The sequence below is a fragment of the Neopsephotus bourkii genome, unplaced genomic scaffold (assembly GCF_033783945.1).
Source record: "Neopsephotus bourkii isolate Nb327-2 ecotype Australia unplaced genomic scaffold, CSIRO-AGI_Nbou_v1 NB_1630, whole genome shotgun sequence".
NCBI classification, from domain to species: domain Eukaryota; kingdom Metazoa; phylum Chordata; class Aves; order Psittaciformes; family Psittacidae; genus Neopsephotus; species Neopsephotus bourkii.
Window position 1 is genome coordinate 5,286,659 of NW_026902105.1, and position 8,068 is coordinate 5,294,726.

Below are 8,068 nucleotides of genomic sequence, written 5' to 3' on the forward strand. Positions count from 1 at the left end.
TATACATCATCTCCGATGGTAAAAGCTGTCTCTCTCTAATACTTTTCCCATAATAACTATGCGGTTTTCACCAGGGCCTGTTCAGACTTGCTGTTGGTTCTCCTTATGGCAGTTAGGCTGCGGAGTTGTCAGTGGAAGGCCTTCAGCACTACAAAAGGCTAAAGCATTCAAGGCACTGTGCAGTACTCAGTTCTATTTGGTGAGTGACTGTCTGCAAGAAACAAGTCCAGTAATAAGTGGAAAGGTGTAAAGAACTAGATGAGGAGTTCTAGCAGAAAGAATCTTACAACAATACTGTACCAAGAGGAGCTGTCCCAAAGTGGAATATACTGTGAGGACTACTGTTCTGGGAAAAGACAAGCTTGTCTAACTGCTTTAGCTATATCATTTAGTGAAATAGCTATAACTCCCTTGGTAAAAATTTTACTCAAATATATCTAAGCTTTCATGGCAAAACAGTCTGAGCTAGTCGTAACTGATTAACTGGAAACTGCAGTTTATTGTGAACCCTTGCACAAACACCTGACTGGGGAATTACAAGGCATAGTAACCTCTAAGCCAAATCTTTGACATAGACCAGACTTGAACCTGAAGTGCTTCAACCTAGTGGAGTGCTTTCCTTACGGTATTTCAGTCCACTGTATATAAGATTCTTAAAGATTGCTAGTTTGGTTCATGAAATAAAAGCCATTTGGGGGGAATTACCTAAAAAAATATCTTCAGAATATCATCAGGAATGTTTCTTGCTCTGGTCTTTTGATTTTGTAATTCTTAAATGGGAGGAAATTTTGTCTAAAGTATTGATTTACATAACTGGTTGCTATTCATCTTACTGTTAACACAGCAGTGGGATCCAACATTCTTTGAATTGTTAGAACTAAATTATCACTAGGAAATCATACTGAAATATTTTTCTGTCTCACATTATCAAAGGGAAAAGGAACATATTAACTTCTTCCACAACCTTGACACAGAAGACACAGTTCACATCTTATGAAACTTGTTTATTTTTTTCTTTTTGTATGTATTAATAATTCTGAAATTACATTTGTCTTTTTTTCTTTTTTTAGCTTTTCTATAGCTGAAAAAAATGTAATTCCTGCATTCCATAAATATTTTTACACTTGTTAAAATCAAAAACGTGACCTCTAGAATTCACTGCTGTAAGCTATTTCTGGTAGCAGTCAAATTTACACTAACTGTATCTCATAATTCTGCTAAATCATCATAAAATAAAAGATTGCCATGTTGATGTGCTATTTAAAGTATTTGGAGGAAAAAAAAGTAGGAGACATAAGGGTCCAAAATGGAAGTAGCATGTTAAAACCTTATTTGATACCCTTTTTCTAGTGCAAGGATATTAGTAAAGAATTTGTCTCATGGAATGATAATTAAATTAGGGGAGCTACTCTGCATTTGTCGTAGTGGAACTTGTATAAGCAGGTTTTCATCACTTGAAAGGATGACTGTATTAAAAAGCTGAAAGCAGCAATGCTTACCAGGTTACGTGTTACTAACAAATGGTGTTAGGCTCTATCCTCAGCTTGCAATGTGACATTTTTCGTATTTTTGGAAATAACTTCTCTTGTTAAAAAACCCAAACAACTTATGGAACTCTGTGTTGAAAGCTTCAGCAATAATTTGAATAGAGAGGTGAACATTGTAAGTTAGTTTTAATACATTCTCTCTCGAGGTTTCAGCCGAAGTAGGTGTTTGTAAAACAAGTAAATAAAATACTTCCTCCCCTTCCACAAAGGTGATGGAAGAACAGAGGAAGCAATGAGGTAATTATTCCGTAAAGAAAGGGATATTATGTGACCATTCCAATAGTCCCTTTCTCATAGGTTCCAAATGTAAGATACCTGTCAGAGTAAAGGCTTAAAAGTTGAATCTTATACATACAGATGTCTCACTTGGCTGACATCCTCTTAAAAGATACATGATATATCATAATACACTGATACATACTAGAGTTAAAATTATAATTGCAAGGAAAACTATATGACTTGAGGCTTTGAGCCTGTTCCTAGTCTACTGCTTTGGTTTATAGAGAGAATGCAGCGTGTCAGAGGAATGGAGGGAAAACCTTTTACACACAAATAACCTTTTATCTTTCCATCCTGTGGTAGGATTTTGATTTTGTTTGTCCAGGTAACAATGCAATTTAGGGAAAAGTATAATTTGATTTGAAAATAACAGATGCATTTTCAGTGTTATCAGCTTGTCCAATTCTATGCTTTCAAGAGGAATTTGAAAGGCCTGTTAGGAGGCAGAACTAGATCTGGGAATTACAGAAGACTTCAGTGAGTTCAGTTGGATTGCTACAGAATAAATGAATTTGGCTCTGTAAGTATGACATAGTATACTTTAAATATACAAAACAAGATAAAGGAAATTATAAGTAAATCTTTTTATCCCAGAGCATTGGAATCAGTGAGGAAGGGCATAATTTAATCTCAGATCTTTGTTATTGGTGATGATGGATGAGCATGAGAGAAACCAGCTTTGCTTTCCACTCCTAAGTTTGCAGGAGAGGGGTTTGGAGAAAAAATGTTGGAGTTCAAGTATACTTGATCTGGAGATCAGAGAAACAAATGAGGCTTTTCAAAATAGTCATGTTCTAAAGTTATTTTTCAATATAGCATTACGTGTTAAGATACAATAAAGCATACATTAAGAAACTTGAAGTTGTTGCTCCTTTGATTTATTTAAAAAAAAGAAAAAGGGAGGGGGGGGAAAGGAAGATTTTCCTAGTGGGAAATACTTTTAAATGTTATATCCCCAGGAAGTATTTAGGGAAACGTAATAGCTTACTATGAAAAAGTTCCAATATAATCGGTGTATGTACAATGACTTGCAGTGAATATTATTTTATAAGTTTACATACACAAAGAACTCTACGTGCTGATGAACAGCAAGCAGCTCCTATTGTATATTCTTTCTCTGTTCTTGACTGCTGCATCAGTTTAGGCTCAGTTATGAAAAATTAAATATTTGTGGAATGATTGTACATGAGAATTTGAGTTCGAGGTGATACAGATATTTGCATCACCAGGCTTTTTGAAGCAATCATTTGAAAACCATCTGGATTTGATACAAACCTGGTTGTAGCCATGAATTTCATGACCTTTGTTCCTGTTATATGGTCATTTTGGTTTTGGTGGGTTTTTTTTTTTTTGTCTCAGACCTCAGATGTATTTTCTGGCTGTGGCTTTAAAAATTTGCTCCCCTCTTCATTGTTCAGGAGACAGGGCTAGAAACTGTTCTAGCTTAAGATGTTTACCTCCAAATTTTAGTATTTTAAAATGTTTTTAAAATCTTTTAATGAGTAGAAAATAGGGTATTTGTTTCACAAGAACTTCAGTTTGAAGGTTGCAAACTTTAAGCAAATGTAGCAAATGGATGCATTTCTTGAAATGGAATAGTTTGGAAAAGGGTGGTGGTGAATGCTTGCAGGTAGTGCCAGTTGCCTTTGTTGTGGGTGCCCTCTGGGGTATATAGTGTAGATTTAAGGGCAGTCTGGAGTTACATAAATATAGGCAGGATATTTCACCTTTGAATGCCTTTATTATACATACCTGTCTTCAGGAGGACATTGTAATGGTCACAGTCATCATAGCAAACCCTGCAAGAAAGCTGTGTTCAAATTGGTTTCATACATTCATGGCCTTGTGCATCAGTGTCAAACAGATGGCATTTGCTCAGAAAGGATGGGACTGTTACAGGCTGCAGGATTGCCTTGTAGTGTTCATGGGGCAGGCAGAGTAACCAACAGCCCACTGTGGATCTAGGTACTTGGGTTTGAGAACCAACTGGATTAGAGCTTTTACCCTACTAGATTATCTCACATGTATTTGCTCCCCTGCAGAATTATGGTCAGTAGGTCTTGGCTTCCCTTCCCAGCAGGAAGGTCAGTGGTGGTCCGGGAATGCTGGATATTGGATTATGGTGTGCTGCTGCTCGCAGTTACTGGCCTCAAGCGTTACAGACCAAGGTCCCTGAGCACCCCCTGCCAGTCATTTCCATACAGACCCCTTGATCTCTAGGATTGTTTCTTCAGCTGGGATTTTCACTGCCTTCTTTCCAGGCCCCTTTCTTGTCTCGAAAACCACATAATTTTTTCAGGGAACCCTTCTTTGAGGCCCCTTGCCTCCCATTTTCTCAAGTAGTCTATGTCTAGAAACACAATGCGTGATCAGCCTCCTAATTGGCGGTTCTGTCCCTGAATTAATTGGAGGAATTGGGATATGCCACTCTTCAAGTCACGGTTTTATCAAACTTCATAGCCAGACCATACTGTTTGACTATAGGAAGCAGCAGTCTTCCTGAGAGTTCAAAAGTTCAGTTTCAGACATTCACACAGGTGTAACCCAGTTATCACCTGCCTTCTAGTGTTTGAACTCCGTTTTCCCTACAACAGTAATGCACCAAAGATGCCTGAAAATACAAAAAGATGCCATCGCTGTTCTCGGGCTTTGTCCATGGGAAGTGGACTGAGTCACCATGCTAACTACAAGAAAAACATTCCAGTCTTAGTGTTCCTGTACTCATCTCAAATTAACTTCTCCAGGAGGGATAACATTGTAGGCGCATTTGTTGAGGAGGAAAATTGAAGCAGGGAGATGATAAAGACTTACTCAGAGCTAGCACAATAGATTGGTGGCAGGACCATGGAAAGAGGAAAAGATCTGACCTCACTCTGGTCTCTTGCAGTACTTAATTGTTGTAGGGGCCTCCAGTCGGTAATGAGTCTAAGACAGTGGAAAGCAGAATTTCTCACGGGGGCGGGGGTTGTGGTGAAGATGTTCATTTCTCTTCTTTTGTTTGAGAGCTGTATTTGAAGGCATTGTTCTTCCACAGCTGCAGTAGCCTACATTCATTGTGATAATTGTGGGACAATATGTAGAACGGGTGATTGATACATGAGATAAAGTTGTGCAAGAATGTTACTAGAAGATCATATGAACATAATAAAATACACAAAGGCAGCTCCAAGAAATAAGCTAAAGACATTTTTTGTGGGGTACAGTGTGGGAGATGGTACAGCAGATCAAAGTAGGGATGAAAAATGGGTAAGAGAAACAACAGCTAAAACATATGTTGGAACAAGTCATATAACAGGACTGTGTTGAAGTATTACAAATAGGTAAGGCAGAAAAAATACAGTAAGCAGCTTGTGGGCAGAAAAGGAAATGTAATGTGTATATTCATGAAGAGTTCTGTACCTCCTATGGACCCTGTCATCTTTTTTTCCATATTGGTGAGCACATTTTTCCTGTGGTATGGAATCCAGGTGTACAGGCAGGGTCTGGGTATTTTTGAGGCTGGGCCCAACAGACACCACAGAGCCTGCAGAGCCATCCGGGCACATCCAAAGAGGCAGTTGTAACACTAGAGAGACTGCTGCCCTACAAAATGTGAGCTAACTCAATGCATTCGAAGCAGAGCACGTGTCGGTAGGAGCTACTCTTTTACACTCCTGAAGGGTGTAGGATATAGGCAGCAGTGAGCAGGCAAAGTTTGATTTGTGTTTGATTTATTTTTCCCCTGAGACACCCTTTATAGATTGTTACCAGGTCTGTGCTGAGGGTTTTGAGAGCCAACTATTCTCATGTTTTCAAGCTCTTCTGTTCTCACAGTTAATCAGTTGTACTGTATGGCCTGGACAGTTTGAACTCTTGACAAATTTAGTTTTAAGAACATCTTGAAAGATTATGTAACAGGGAAGTTAAGTGGATAAAAAAGGGAAGATGCAGCCTGCAGTGAGGAGAATGAAGGAGTAGCTGAAGTAAAGATACAAACTTACTAACAGCCATCTACTGTGTCCGCCACAGTTTTTAGCAGATGCTCTAATGAACATGGCTACTTTAGGAACAAGCAGTGTAAGAGGAATGCTGACAGGCGCTCCTGTCAATGTATCAAATTCACCCTGTGGATATGGGCTTCTCTCTGACAATAAAGTGAGATTAGCTACTAAGATGTTGCGATTGGCTCTTCTGGTAGGAACTGCTTCGGAATCCCTATTCTAAATGCAGCCTCAGCCAGGAAAGTATAGAGAAAGTTTACTTTCCTTTCTCACTGGTGGACACATAATACAATATTGATCTACACAATTTGTATTTGCGTTTTCAGTCAACAGAATAGAATGTCTTAGATCTCAATAATTATTCCTTTCTTGCCTAAGAAGACTAGTATGTCTAAATGTCTGGTATCATTTCCTTGTAGAGAAGTCTGCTGTGGCAATATGTAATCTTAGGAAGTTTTATCCAAACCGATCAAAGATAGCGGGAAGGATCAATTGATTTCAGTGAATTTTAGAAGGTCAGAGGCAGATACAGGATTGAGACCAGGGCATTAGTGTAATAGGTAACGTTATTCCCTGCAGCAGCACACCATTTTCTCTACTATACTAAATCACTTTAAGTGCAATTTTCCTTTCCCCTCCCAAAATATTGAAAGCATTTCAGTTGCCTGTGCTAATCTTTTACAGTGTTATTACAAAAATACAGGCACCATAAGCTACATACAGGCACAGAATGTTATGAAACTGTGATATGTTTTAAGTTGTTGAAACAATGTTTGTTCATGATGTTGTGTGTAAAGTTTCATCCCATAGGGAATGTGTATGTGGGTGTTTGGGGTTTTTTTGGTTTGTTATTTTTTCAAGCTGAGATATTAGGCCCTGAAAAATGGAAGTGCTGATACAATCTGAAATAGTATTTCCTGAAGGACCATATTAAAGCAATATTCTAGGAGTCTAATAAGCCCCACTGTGAATGTCATTTGTCATTTTATCCCTACAGGCAAATTTGTAAAGGTTAGTGAAGGTTATTTGTCAAAGTTAAACCCTGCTTAATTTTTTTTTTCCAAAGTACAGGTAGTTTGTAAATATGGCCAGTTGTCCATTTCAGTTTATTCTGGTAAAAATAGTTTTGAAGAGGATAGATGGAGAAGAAAATGTCTAAAGTGAAATTGTGTATATACCTCCTTAATTATGAAGAATTATTTTTCTGTATAAATAGTTTCATGCTGAGCCTGCACAGTTTTAATTAGAAAACTAGGATGGTCTGTAGGTAAAAATGCAGAAAAATGTAGGTATTTTAAGTAGGATTGTTTTGAAAGAGGAAACTAGTGTTTTGGTGGCTAAAAATATATGAATTGTGTATCCTGCTCTTTGTTCTTCTCTAAATGCAAATGATGTCTTGGAATTCCAAAATATTCTTACCAGTATGTATTTCAAATGTTTATACTTGTAAATGGAACTTAAGCTTCCAGTCTAGTGAATTCTCCCTGCTTAACTCTGATATGGCTTGTTAAAGTTTCTGTATAAAATATTTGAAATATTAGGAAAAAGGCTGATACAAGAACTCTGCCTTTACAGTACTGTGGTTTGTGGTTATTGCTTTTTAACGTGTTCTTTAAAGTATGATTTTATGAAAATGCTTACAATTGAAAATCATGTTCCACTTAACTGCAGCATTAGCATTTCACAGTGAGTTGGATAAGACCCTTTCTTCTTTTAAATTAGGGGGATTTAGGGTTTTCTTTGTATTTTTCAACAAGTTACTAGCTATATTCTAAAAAAGCAAAACCGGAGAGTTTACACAGTTGAATTCATAGTAAACTTGTAGGTTTATAGGGTCTGGTTTAAAGTAACCCATAGGTAAGTGATGGTCCTTCCACATAGCTTGGTAGCCAGTCACTCCAATTCATAAAACAAATACTGAAACAAAAAATGGAGTGCTTGTTTTCCTGAACTTTTTAGTCAGCAAAATCCTCCACAAAGATCAATCGAACCCTCTTTTTTAATTTATTTAGCATAAATTAATTAAATTGAAACCTGATTACCTCACAGTTAGGAGAATCTCTTAGCAATGACTTGGAACACTTGCTGGGGATTAATCCAAATCCCAGGCCCTGTACTCTTCTGCACTGCTTTTTCTAGTGGCATCATTTGTTCACAGTAAGAGACTTTAGAGCCCTTCTTTTAGAGGTTGCTGAAAGACTTAGTGCCTTTCACCTGTGTTTTGAAGGGCTTATATGTTAATATTAGACTCAACAATTCTCC